Below are 14,703 nucleotides of genomic sequence, written 5' to 3' on the forward strand. Positions count from 1 at the left end.
ATATTCGTGAGTCTAAAGCGAACATGTCTGGTGTAAATTTGCCAACGTTGAGACTGAAGGTTCCGACACAACCGGGGCTGATAGGAAATGAACTGATCGATTATTGAGACCAAACTTGACCAGAACTGGAAACTGACGCATTTGCGTTTTATTCTCTCTCCAAAGCCAGGGAAAGGGGCCGAATATAAACGCGTCTGAGAACTAAGCGCAGAGGGTGAGCGGGCAGACATTCATTTATGGGGCATTATTATCAGGACCTAAGAATTGAGCGAGTGATAAATCTACATTAGCCCGAATATGAGGGAAATAACATGAAAATAACATAGTTTGAAATGTTCAAATTTAAAATATGACAAAGTAAAAATTGAGATGAAATAGCTTTTTCAGAGAGATTGTGATTGGCCCTTAAAAGAGCCGTTGTGTTTTGAATGTTTTTCAGTCCATTGTGGGGTTTTACTTGGAGCTGGTGTACTTGGTCACCGCCTTTGTCCCTTCCGACACGGCGTGCTTGGCCAGTTCCCCGGGCAGCAGCAGGCGCACGGCGGTCTGGATCTCCCGGGAGCTGATGGTGCTGCGCTTGTTGTAATGGGCCAGGCGGGAAGCCTCACCCGCGATGCGCTCGAAAATATCGCTCACGAACGAGTTCATGATGCTCATGGCCTTGGAGGAGATGCCGGTGTCGGGGTGAACCTGCTTCATCACTTTGTAGATGTAGATGGAGTAACTCTCCTTCCTCGACTTTCGCCGCTTCTTGCCGCCCTTTGCTACCGGTTTCTTTAAGGCTTTCTTGGCTCCCTTCTTAGGAGCTGGTTTCTTCTCATCAACCATCGTCACTTTCACATAAAGAATAAAACAAACCCCTTCCGAGCGCCGATTAAATAGACAGTCTCCCAGGTCTATGCTAATGAAGGATTGGAGAACCGTGATTCTGATTGGACACTGTTTAAAAACTATAACAGCCCCCTTCCCTCGTATTTTTCTGATTGGTGTCTTTAAATATCCAATCAGATTTCGACTTCTCCACCAATCATTAGCCCATTTACTGCAACCAGGCAACATATTCTACAAGGCTTCTCTCCAGCCAGAGTTTCTCAGTGTGTAAAGATATATTGGGAAATGTTGTCTGGCTGTCGGTGCGAGGGACCGTCCGGGGATGCAGGATTCCTTCTGGTACTCTGACCCTCTGCTAATGTGTGAGGTAGGGGGATAGAGTACAGCGGGTGCATTCTGTTCTTGAAGCTGTGGTACAGTGTGTGTCTGCTGTATCCTGTGCTTGTCAGTTTATGGAACTGGAAATGAAATTCGCTCATGAGTTTCTCAGTTTCTGGCGCTGTAAATCAGTGTGGCATTGATTGTATATATTTCAGTCTGTGCTGCTATCCGAGTGTGCAATTCACATTCACTCCCAGAACCCGGTCTGTGTTTGAGATTAATGCTGGACATGCCAACATCTGATCCGCAATCAGAGTGTAGAATTCAGTCTGTATCTGTCAGTTTCTGGTATTGAATAGGAATGTGAGAGTCATTGTCAACATCTGGGAATCTTTGAAACATATTCTGCATCTGTTTATCTTCACTGCTGTATGTGAGAGTGGAATTACTTTGGTTAATTCTGGTACTAACATAGTCAGGAACATACAAACCAGGAGCAGGATTCGGCCCCTCAGTCACTCGAGCCTGCTCCGTCACTCAATGAGATCATGGCGAAGGGATAGGCAGTGGCAGATATTTAAAGGGATATCTCAGAATTCATGGAATGTTTCGCTCTGATTGGAATGTATATGTACTAAGGGGAGGGCCCGCCATCCATGATTTACTGAGAAAATTAGAGACAGAATCAAAGTTAAAGGAAAAGGGTATAATTATGTACAGATGGTTGGCAGGTTGGAAGATTGGAAAGAATAAAAAGTACAGCAAGGAATGACAAAAATATTAATGAGGATGGTACTGTAAATGGGTGTGTGATTTACTCTGCATCTGTGTATCTCTGATGTCGTCAGTGCCTTGGGCTTCATTCTGTATTTGTCAGTGTCTGGTAACATGTTGGATTTGTTGAGCACTTCACAGTGTCTGGTTTATTCTGTCACTCTCAACCTTTGATGTTGCTTGTGACTCTGGGAGGATTAATTCTGTATCTCTATTCGATAGTTATCTCAGGCATGGTGTTGGAAATGATTTAACATCTTAAACCTTTCAGGAAGTAAAACTACCATCCCAATTCTTACCCAGTCTGATTTATATATGATCTCAGAACAAACCAGCTTATCCCTGAACTGCCACCTACAATGTCCAAGTAAACCATTCAGTTCTATTCAAGAAGGCCACTCACCAATACTTCCTCCAGGGCATTTAGGAATGAGCCCACATCCTGTGATTTAATTAAAGAAAGCTCACATTTCCTACAGCCACCAGTAATCACTGACCCTCTAGATGTTTGTCAGAACTGCGTCTACCTGAAAATTTCACCACTGTTCAAATGTTCGTGTCCCATTCCTTCATTTCAACAATACAACAAAGGATTGTCAGTCTTATCAAGTGGCCTTTATACATATAAATGTTTAAACATGTCAGACTTATCAACTGAACTTTAAACCTGTAATTATTTGACCTCATGATGTAAATGAGGAGTCTCACTAATGAATAGTGCAAAATGGATTTCTGGATCCAAATTAAATTTAGTGGTTGGAAATCAGGTAAAGCGTGTGTGTGTGAATCTGTCATTTACATCCTGGACAGATCAAGCTTCTCACTGGGCCTGTGAACTTGGAAAATGATGTTCTCAACCAAGCAAACAACAGTAGATCCCTCGAGTTAAAACAAGGAAACATATTAAACTGGAACCAAACTAGTTAATTGCTCATTTCAGAAGATTAATCAAATAAAAGCAGGTCTGCTTCATTGGGAGAATTGGAATAGGGAACAGACACAGCTGAGGGCAACCATATCTATTATCAAAGAATGTAAAGGATAATAGAGAAGAGAATAGGAGCTGACTGTAGTGGGGTGGATCCCATGATAAAACTGAGGGTTTATAAAGCGGCCTTGTAACAGTTTTGCAGACTGAACATGATGCAGAGTTATCCCTATTGTGGTTGAAACCCCATTAGTAATCAGCATTGGCTGAGGCAATTAACCCTGGGAAGCATTCATTTTCAGTGAATATGACTGATGCCTGAGAAAGCAACCAATTCTGCACAAGTGGATAGATTATTTGAGCTAGATAAGCAGGAGAGACATAGAAAAAGGAGAAATGAACAAAAAAAAGGTGTTAAAGTAAGTCAAAGGGAAGAACAAGTTATACTGTGTGAGAAAAGGGGTGCTGATTGGTTAGCATGTTAAATCCAATTGCTTGAGGAGTTGCCACGCAGAATTCACTAGGAAACTATAGTCCTGCATGTTTTTGTTTAATTCAACATAGGCATAATGTCTGGACATGTTCCTTTTGCCTGCAGATAACAGGGCTCTGCACATGAATATATGTAGCCTCTAGCATGTGTAAGTGAGCCACATTTTCCTCAGAGGAGTGAAGGTTGAGAGGAGAGGATAGAGATATTAAAAGTTATGAAGAGTCTGGACACAATAGATAGGTAAAACTGTTACCACTACTGGATGGATCAAAGACCAGAGGGCACAGATTTAAAGTCATTGACAGAAGCAATGGATTCATGTGGAGAAACGTTTTCATGCAGTGAGTGGTTAAGATCTCAGATTTGGAGCCTGACACTGCTGGAGGAAGGTGCAAATAAGGCATTTAGGAGAGAATTGGGTTATGATCTGAAAAGGAAGAATATGCAGGGTTGTGGGCAGAAGGCTGGGGAAAGGCACTAGATGTCTTACTTATTTGGAGAACCGAGGCAGAGTCAATGGGCCAAACCTCTTTGTGTGCTGACAGTAATACTGTGTGTGTGCGTGCAAGTGTGGGTGTGCTTGATTATGTTGATTATCCTTCTGTCAAACTCTGGTGCTGCATGTGAATGTGGAATTCATTCTGTGTCTGTCAGGACCTGCTACTGAGTCTGAATGTGGGATTATCGAGATTATGTTAATATAGTTCTGCAGTCCTGTATGCAAATTTGAGAATCAGTATGGAAATACCATTTTTAAATTGTGTGTGTGTGTGTGTTTGTTATTTTGTGTGAATTTGTGATTATTTCTGACTTTCAGTGGTGCCACACGTGTGTGTCAAATTAATTAGTGTCATTCAGCCTCAGGTACTATGAGTAAATGTAGTGACAGTCAGCATCTGTCAGTGCCTGGTAATGGACATGTGCTCAATAATGCTATGGAATCTGTCATTCTGTGCTACTCTGGACAGTGTGAGATCCATTACATAACTTTCAGTCTCTTGGACTGTTTACCAATCTAGATTCATTTTGTGTTGAAATTTCAGTACAGCAATCGGCCATTAACATTGTCGGTTCAATCAATGGAATAACTGCAAGTTTGGCCTCATATTAAATCCCATTCTGTGTAATTTTTTGATGTGAAAAGCTATTGTTATGCAAGTGTAACTCAGTTTGTACTATTCAAATTACTGTTGTGTCATTCAATCTGTTTCTGAGTGAGAATTTTAAACTTGGCTGTTGAGCTCAGTTTGCACTGTGTTGCATGAGTTTTTGGACTGGTATATGATTTGTATCTCATTCTGTACCAATCAATTTGATATGTATCCTTTAGTTTAATAATCTGGGTGAGTTTCAAACTGGAATCTGAGGTTGTACCTTTCAGTTCGATCTGGTAGTAATGTAATTGCAGATAAGACTGATTCCCTAATCAGTGCTGTCACCCCACCTCCTCTTTATAGTTTTCTATCTTTTTCTGAACATTGTATTTCTGAATATTCAGCACCCAGTCCTCGCTCTTTTTAAACTACGTTTCTTTCATTGCCACTACATCATATTCCCGCATTGTCATTTGTCCTTCCAGCTCATCAGTCTCATTAATCACATACATGCATTGTAAACCAGTCTTTGCATTCCTCATAGTGCTTCTAATTCTGTCCTTATCTAATATGGCATTGCTTCCTTCTCCAGTATTATCCATCATTCTCCCTCCCTTCTGTCATTATTCCTTTCTGGTACATCTCTAAACTGGTGTCCAAACCCTGCCAATTTAGATTAAATCTTCACCAACCAGATTAGTGAACCATAAACGAAAATTGAACTTGGTGCCTGTGCTTGCAGAGTACAATGGATCAGAACTCCACCAAGTCAGCCTCTTGGCCACCTCTGCTCCCTGTGAGTGACACTGTACTTACTGTGTGTGAGGAGCTGACTGCACTTCCCCTTGTGTTTGGAATCACATCATCTATTCTGCTGCTTTCAAGTATTTGCCTATTGGAAGAAAAAATGTGTTTATTATAATTTATGAAGAGGTGAGGTTAAAAATTCAAAGAAACAAAAACAATTATTCAATTACTAATCATTCTGAACAACCGCAAAGTCAGAGGTTCAAGAAGGCAGCTCACCACCACCTTCCCAAGGGCAACTCAGGATGGGCAATAAATGCTGGCCCAGCCAGTGAAGCCCACATCCCGTAATGAATAAAAAAGGTAAGACAGAGTCAGTGTCTGAATCCACTGCAGTCCTGCAGCACTCAGCTGCTAAACACCAGGGACTTTGTTCCTGTTACAACAATTTCCTGCCATCCAGAAACAATCCACTGCTCCAGGAGTGGGACTGAGTGACGGAGCAGGGACTATTGTGTAGGTCAGATTTCTAATTGCCGCTCCCATGGACTAACCGTTCAAATGAAAGCAAACAGCCGCTGTTTAAAATGCGTCTCTGCATTAGCGGCTGTTTGAAACCATCTTCTTCCACTCACAGGCAGTGCTGGGGAGGGCAGCGTGCATGCGCAGAATGCTGCACACATTCCGGAAACACAAATATTGAACATATTCAGCATAGAACGAGGACATTCGGCCCATCATGTCGAGACCAGCCCCCAAATAGTTTGATCCAGCCTCACGTCACTTTCCAGCTCTTGCTCCGTGAGTCCTGTCGGTCCCAGCAGCTCAGTGCAGATCCAAGTGTTTGCTAAAGGCAGTGATGCGCTGCTCTCCCCCAGCTCTGCCTGGGACTGGAAGAAGATGGTTTCAAACAGCCGCCAATGGAGAGATCCCGCTCCCGGGGGAAGGGAACAAACAGCAGCCTCCTGGGAGGAGGGAGACAGAATGGCAAGAAGCTGTTATTGAAAATCATTGCTGCTTTCTCTTCCCTAAACAACAGTGAATATTTCTGGTTTAGTTCCAACTACCTCGGTTTGTTGATATTGGACGGTGAGGAGTGGGAACAGAGCTGAACAGTCAGGATGTGGGGAGTCAGACAAAGAGCAGCTATTGCAGGCACCAGATGAGAACTAAGACGGACACATATCTTTGCCAGTGACTGTTTGGTGTCTGTTGAATGGTTAATCCAATGGGAGCAATGAATGGAAATCCGACCTGAATGAATGTCCCTGTTCCACTGGGCATTCCCATCAGCAGCGCAGGGTTTCGGTTGGACCTACATCTAACTGACAATTGACAATGTTTGTATTGCTGCAGTTTCTTTGTGGCTGTTCATTTTGATTATGTACTGAGAGCCTTTGTATTTTCTCCCTCACCTGTATTTGTTGTAACCCAAGCACTCTTTTCTACAGGGAAATCATTGACGGGGCCAGAATAAATGTGATGTTTCCTCCACCCGTGTCACAGTGATCAGTGCAGACAGCTCCTCACACACAGTATGTACGTTCTCACTCAGAGTGCATCAGCTCCACAGTCTCAGACAGCAGAACTGGTTCCAGAGGTACATTTTCAAACCAACAATCAAACAGGGCAGGAGAGACAGACATTGTTCCCATGTCACCCAACTCAGTACCACTGACAGGTAGATACATAAATCACACTCCAAATTCTCACCCACTATCAGATTATCTGTGTGTCAGTTCTATATTGTGCAAGAGTTTGCTGTAATTAAATTAAATACCAAGATAGAACTGAAAGATAGTATAACCTCAGCTGCAAACTCAGGTTCCAGTTTGAAACTCACCTAGACTATTAACCTCAAGGATACAATAACAATTTGATTAGTACACACTGAGATAGGGACCACATATCAGTCCGTAAACCTCAGCGTATCAGAATGGTAGATACTGTATTCATTCTCATAGAGTAAACTGAGCACAACAGGCAAGTTTAGAATGATCCTCAATCACGAGTCTTAATTTTGAGTAATAAGCTCCTGTGTGGGACCTTATTAAATCACTGAGCAAAATTACACCCCCCTCAGATTGCAAGGCCCTGTGTCACCGAAACAAAAGGAGGACCTTAAATACACATTAAATAACAAAGAGAACAGGTAAACAGCACCTAATTGTAAGATAATGCATGAATCCCAACATTGTACCCAGACTGCAGACTGAACAATGCATACATACCACTCCCCAAATCTCAGAGCCTCTACAATCTGGATTAAGCTGATTTTACAATCTAATACATTTCCCAGTATGTATGCTACACGGACATTCTGAATTGTGTTCGCAGAGATGGAATTCTAATCCAAAACTCTGACATAATATCTGATTAATACCCACAGCTATTAACTCCAGTTGAAACACATTTTATATTAATCATAAGTCAGGTTTACACTCATAATATATAGAATAGAATCTCGCAATTGTTACACCATTGGGAGGCCATTTGGCCCATAGTATCTGTGCCAGCTCTCTGCAAGAGCAGCTGAGCTGCTCCCACTGGCATATTCTTCCGCACCGGCCTATTTAATTTTCCTTTTGTTCTTTTTTCTATTTCTGTCTTGTCCAACGAGCTTAAATTATCTTTCCACGTGGGCAAAATGGATTCTCTTTATTGACATTGATCATATCCATTCAACAGCCATCCTTTCCCAAGATTAATAGTCCCAGCTATTCTAAGCCAGTGATGACTACTGATAAGGTTTCAACTGCAATTTAGATAACTCCAGTTGGAATTCATTTATCTGCCACACTCTTCTCCATTAACCTTTACACTCTCTGATAGAAGGTTTAGTTACCCTGAGCTGTGTCTGGTACCCATTCCAATTCTCCTGAAGTATAACTGCTTTCATTGGATTTACCTAAGCGAATGAGCCAGGATCTACCGTGGTTTAAGATAAAAGCAAAATACTGCGGATGCTGGAAATCTAGAATAAAATCAAAAATACCTGGCAAAACTCAGCAGGTCTGACAACATCTGCGGAGAGGGATACAGTTGACGTTTCGAGTCCATATGACCCTTCATCAGAACTAAGACATATAGACATGAGACGAAATATAAGCTGGTAGAGGGGGGTGGGACAGGAAGAGCTCGGTAGGGGGCCAGTGATAGGTGGAGGCCAAGAAGAGACTGCTAAAATGTCATAGACAAAAGGACAAATGGGTGTTGATGTGGTTTGTTTGGTTTCAAACACCACTTTGCAAGTTCACGCTGCCAGCAAGAAGTCTGATCTACTGATGAGGTGAATCAGAAATTCAGACTTGTATTCTACCCGATTTCCTGGCTTTGAAATTAATTTCCATCCAGATTCCTGTTTTGCACGACCCAGTGGGGAATCTCCTCACTCACAACGCAAGGTCAGATAATTACAGGTCTAAAGAGCAGTTGATAAGTATGACACTTTTAAACATTTATGTGTATAAAAACCACTTGATAAGACTGCTAGATTAAAGAAAAACTGATTGTCAACGGGAAATGAAAATGTGAACCTAACTCTAAATTGGAGATATTTTCAGGTAGACCCAATTCTGACAAACATCTAGAGTTTTAGTGTTCACTGGTTACTGTAGGAGATGTGAGCTTTTTTATTCATTCATGGGATATGGGCCCATTCCTAATTGCCCTGGGGTAGGTAATGGTGAGCTGCCTTTTTGAATACAACTGAGTGGTTTACTCAGCAATTGTAGATGGCAGTTCAGAGTCAACGTCTTTGCTGTGCTTGGTCCTAGGATCCAATATAAGTCAGACCAGGTAAGGATGGGGATGATAAATCTACTTTCCTAAAGGTTTGAAGGTGTTAGACATGGCATTTTGAACACTATTCCTGGGATAAATATTACATACAGATACAGAATCAATCCCAGAGTCACATGCAGCATCAAAGACTGAGAACTAAACAATAACCGTCTCTCTTATATACAGCAGCAGAGACTACTCAACAAACCTTACACAAACCAGACACTGAGAGATAAGGTAGGACAACCAATAAATGCACAGTGAAAGAGACTAATACAAATTGAATCTCAGTACACACACCATGCCAGAGACTATCAGATACAGAATGAATCCCACATCACACAAAGCACACTGACTGATAGATACAGGATGAATCTCAAATTGTCCCAGAGATGGAGAGATACAGAATGAATCTGACATTCACACAGAACCACAGACTGAGAAATACAGAGGAATCTTAGAGCCAAAGACTGGTAGAGACAAAACAAATCCTTCATTTCAGGCACTGTGAGCTACAAAATGGAACCAATGCTTACAGAGTGCACCAGAGTCCAAACAGAATCAAAATGGATTACAAGCTCCCATACAGTACCACTGATTAAAGGAGAATTAACCACACTCATATCCAGTACTACCCATTGAAATAGATTCTAGATTTGACAGTTCCTGGTGCTGTATGTGACAGTGAGATTAATTATGTCAAACATTGCAAGAGATTGAGCTGCTGAGAATGAATCACACACTCTGAATCAGTACCAGAGACTGACAGATACAGACTGAATTCCACACTCCCATTCAGCAACGGATGTTGACAGGTACAGAATTAATCTCACATTCACACACAGTATCAGGCACTGATAGTGAATGAGAAGTTCACAGGCTCAGATATAGTACCACAGACTGACAGATATAGAATCAATAACACACTGACCTACAGTGCCAGAGACTGACAAATAAAGAATCTCATTAACGTCCAGTTACAGAGCCTGGCAGGTACAGAATAAATCCAACACTTCCTCTGGCCGAGAGAAACACATGCTGATTTAATTCCGCACTGGCTTATGATCCCAAGGAGAGACTGAATTCACTTACATGCACCAATAACGGACAGATGCACAATGAGTTCCAGGATGCCAAGTGAATCCAACACTGAGACATGGTCCCATCAAGTCACAGATACAGAATAAATCCAGCCCTCGCACACTGTACCACGGCCTTCCAAACAGTGAAGGAACCCCACACTCACACAACAGTATCAGAGAGTGAGGAAATCCTACAATCACACACATTACCAGAGCCTCATAGTTTTTGAAAGAACCCCAGATTCCCGGATAGTCCCTCGCACAGGCGACATTTCCCGGTGTATCTTTACACACTGAGAAACTCCGGCTGGAGAGGGTCTTTGTAAAATGTATTTCCTGATTGTAGTAAGGAGGCTAATGATTGGTGGAGAAAGCTAAATATGATTGGTCGATTAGCTATCCAATCAGAAAATCATCAAATAAATCCCGTTTTGTTTTAGAAATGTCCAATCAGAATCATTGTCTCCCCCATTCCTCATTAGCATATAACTGTCATACTGTCTATTTAATGAGCGGACGGAAGGGGTTTGGTTTATTTCTGTGTGAAATTGAGATTGAAGATGGTTGAAGAGAAGAAGAAACCAGTTGCTAAGAAGGGCGCCAAGAAAGCGGTGAGTAAACCGGCAGGAAAGGGCGGCAAGAAGCGGCGAAAGTCGAGGAAGGAGAGTTACGCCATCTACATCTACAAAGTGATGAAGCAGGTTCACCCCGACACCGGCATCTCCTCCAAGGCCATGAGCATCATGAACTCGTTCGTGAGCGATATTTTCGAGCGCATCGCGGGTGAGGCTTCCCGCCTGGCCCATTACAACAAGCGCAGCACCATCAGCTCCCGGGAGATCCAGACCGCCGTGCGCCTGCTGCTGCCCGGGGAACTGGCCAAGCACGCCGTGTCGGAAGGGACAAAGGCGGTGACCAAGTACACCAGCTCCAAGTAAAACCCCACAACGGACTGAAAAACACATTCACAACACAAAGGCTCTTTTAAGAGCCACCCACAATCTCCCTGAAAAGGCTATACCACCTCAATTTTTAATTTGTCGTGTTTCTAATTTGAAAAATTTCGAACGATGTTTTTTTGAGTTTTGTTTCACACATTCAGGCCAATGTAGACTCGGTTCAATTATTCGCTGTTGTTAATAAAGTACATAAATGAATGTCTGCCCGCTCACCCTTTGCGCTTTGTTCTCAGACGCGTTTATATTCGGCCCCTTTCCCTGGCTTTGGAGAGAGAATAAAACGCAAATGCGTCAGTTTCCAGTTCTGGTCAAGTTTGGTCTCAATAATCGATCAGTTCATTTCCTATCAGCCCCGGTTGTGTCGGAACCTTCAGTCTCAACGCTGGCAAATTTACACCAAAAATTTTTACTTTTGACTCACGAATATCTACAATAAACCGTCCGTTTGTAGAACGATGTCAATGAGACTTTCTGCCGGCTGGTTAGAGGATTTCAGTAAGGATCGAAATTAACCCCGAATGGATCCTGGATTCTATAAGCGAATCTGGAACTTGGGATAAAATGTGAAATAGTCCCATTAGGGACGGATATTTTTAAAACGTTGTTGTCCGACCGTGTTCCCTATTAGTGGGATTTTCTTTATTGAATGTATTTTTTGTTTTATAAATATATCGGCCGTCTTCGATTTCGAATAAAAAAAAAGTTTGGATTCCTCCAACTTGGTGCCGATCTTTTCGGCTTGTTTTTAGATACAGATAAACCCAGAATGAAAATCAGAAACAGACAAACACAGATCAACTGTAGACTAGGGAAAGAGGAGAGATTAAGTGAATCTAAAATTCGTATTCTCAATATTGAATTGCCTATTTCCAATTAGTACGATATTATGTCCTTTATTTTACAAATTTGGCGGGCTTTAAAATTTGAAAAAAAATCGTTTGGAATCTGAATTTGGCGCCGGTATTTTCCGCCCTCACTCCGTGGAGTCTCCGGATTGGTGAGTTCAGTAGATATCTGATTGGTAACATGAACAACATTGTGAGACGCAGCACAAAGTGACCAATCAGCAACGCCCGCATCACCATTCCTCTAGAAACTATCAGAGAAGCGAATGTGAGTGGATTCCCTCATTCCATTTGAAAGTGTTTGTGAGATTGTGGAAATGTCTGAAAGCAGGACACCTCTGAGTGCAACATGACGTATGTTGATAACTCCAATACCACTGCATTGTCTGTCTGTAATGACCATATGGAAATGATTGTAACATTCATTGATTGTATTGAAGCACCTCGCGATCCATGTGTAAAAGTTGAATATGATTGCAGTTTTTATGATGGCCATTTAAAAATCTGTCAGAATTTTCTCCAATAGTTTTCCCATCGCCGACGTGAGACTCGCTGGCCTGTAGTTCCCTGGCTTATCTCTACAAACCTTCTTAAATATCGGAACAACATGAGCTGTTCTCCAGTCCTCTGGCACCTCCCCCGTGGCCAGAGAGGAATTAAAAATTTGGGTCAGAACCCCTGCGGCCTCCTCCCTTGCCTCCCTCAGCAGTCTGAAACAAAAGTCATCCGGACCTGGAGATTTTTCCATTTTTAGGCCTGCAAATACCTCCAATACCTTTGATAAAAACAAAACTGTGCTGTTATCTGCCGATGCTGCCAGACCTTCTGAGTTTTTCCAGGTATTTCTGTTTCTGTTTTTGTTTTGGTCCTCCAATACCTTGTTACTCCCTATATCAATTTGCTCAAGAACCTCGCAGTTTCTCTCCCCCAGTTCGATACCTTCAGCCTCATTCTCTTGGGCGAAGACGGATGTGAAGTATTCATTCAACACTCCATCGATGTCCTCTGGCTCCCCCCATAGATTGACCCCTTGGTCCCTAATGGGCCCTACTCTCCCTGGTTATCCTCTTCCATTTGATATACTTATAGAATATCTTGGGATTTTCCCTACTTTTAGCAGCCAGAGCTTTCTCATATCCCGTCTTTGCTCTCCTAATTGCTTTCTTAAGCTCTACCCTGCACTTTCTGTACTCCACTAATGCCTCCGCTGATTTGCTTCTCTTGTTGGTTCAAGGATAGGAAAAAGGAGACAAGCAAATTTCAAGAACTATATTATAGATACTCCTGGTGCCCGATGAAGTTAATATTAACGTTAGTAAGGAAGATACAATAATTTTCATAATGTTCTTGGGATTTATTATAAAGCAGAGTAATAGTGGAGTCTGTGTCTATGGGTCTGTGTGTGTGGCGTGAGGGGGGTCTTAATTGAATTAAAGGCAGCTGGTCTGAAGGCTTTATTGTATCAGAAGATAAGTTACGTTTGAAATGTTAAGGAGGTAAGCATGGGGGAAATTTTAGAATGTGAGGTCTAAAGGGGATATTTGTATTTTTAAATGAACCAGACGAGCTTCAATTCAAGACAGGGAAAGAAATCTTTCATTTAGCCAGGAGAAGTTAAGAAACAGTGTGTTTAGTTTTCCCAAAGATTACTGGTAAATTTGGTGCTATGATAGAATTTTATTATTAGAGAGGTAAAGTCCGAAGACATAGTGAAACAATGGAAATTCCCTTTAAAAGGGGAAAATATGTATAAAGGGGAGAAGGCTGTTTGTAAGGGAAGGCATTTTAAGAGCTAACAAGTGTGAAAAGCTTCTAGCATGTAAATCTGAAACTGCTGTCTGCAAGAACTGAAATTAAGAAAACTCACTTTGAATTCGACTGTTCAGGGTATAGTGTTACTTTGCCTGGGCCTTTTAAAATCTATGTGTTTTACTGTTGCCTTAATGGAGAGGTAGCTTGGAGTTAGATTAACTAGGGGAGCTACGAGTTATCATAGATGTAATTTGTAAACCTATGTATGTGCTTAAAATCTTTTTTATATATAATAAAGTTTTAATTTAGTTTTGTAAGAAACCTATGAGATTTGGTGGTCTTGTTGCTACTGAATACGAAGCATGCATCTCGAAGTATATGGATATTGCAAAACAGTCGTGACAGTTATTTCAAGTTTCCCTTTGGGATTTGAGCAGCTCAGCATTTACCATCAGCTGTGCATAACACATTACTGAGGTATGCAACATCGTAGTGACAAATAACAGAATTCAAAACTTAAACAGAATGAAAAAGGTAACATCAGGGCACAAGGACAAAACAAAGTATCATGCCAGAAGAAGCGTCTTATGTACTGACACACAGAGCTTACGAAATACATTTAACAAGAAAACATTGAATGAATAAGAATTTCAAAATTCAGCTTCGGCACTATGAAATCATGCCCATTACAGAGAAACTGCTACAAGCTGGTCATAATTATTCCAGGTTGCAACAATTTTGGAAAACATGGGGCAAATGGAAAATGAGGAAGGGTAGCCTTATTGCAGCATTTGTAAGAGAGGAATATAAATAATCAGAATCAATAAACAACAGGGTGATTCGAATTGAAAGGATCCTTTTGTATAGGCCTCCTGACACAAGCAATGAAGTGACATAATATATTGATTCAGTGATTATGGAAGGTTGTAACTCAGTAAATTGCTTTAAGAGACCCCTATTCTGATAAAATCCATCGAGCAGGGTAGCTCAGCCTGAAAGCAGTTAATGTCTTGCTTACACACAAGATATATTTCTGGCATCATATATTCCAGACTAACAAAGCGGTCGGCCATAATACAGTTAGTATTGAGTAA

At 41.6% G+C, this 14,703-nt stretch overlaps 1 protein-coding gene across 1 annotated transcript in view; it reads right to left on the minus strand.

Moving 5' to 3' along the window:
* The window catches only part of LOC144670292 (histone H2AX-like), a 297,255-nt gene that overhangs the window by 187,121 nt on the left and 95,431 nt on the right, over positions 1 to 14,703 (minus strand). The gene's annotated exons all lie outside the window — the stretch shown is intronic.

Source organism: Cetorhinus maximus, chromosome 31 (genome assembly GCF_964194155.1).
Source record: "Cetorhinus maximus chromosome 31, sCetMax3.hap1.1, whole genome shotgun sequence".
Lineage (NCBI taxonomy): Eukaryota > Metazoa > Chordata > Chondrichthyes > Lamniformes > Cetorhinidae > Cetorhinus > Cetorhinus maximus.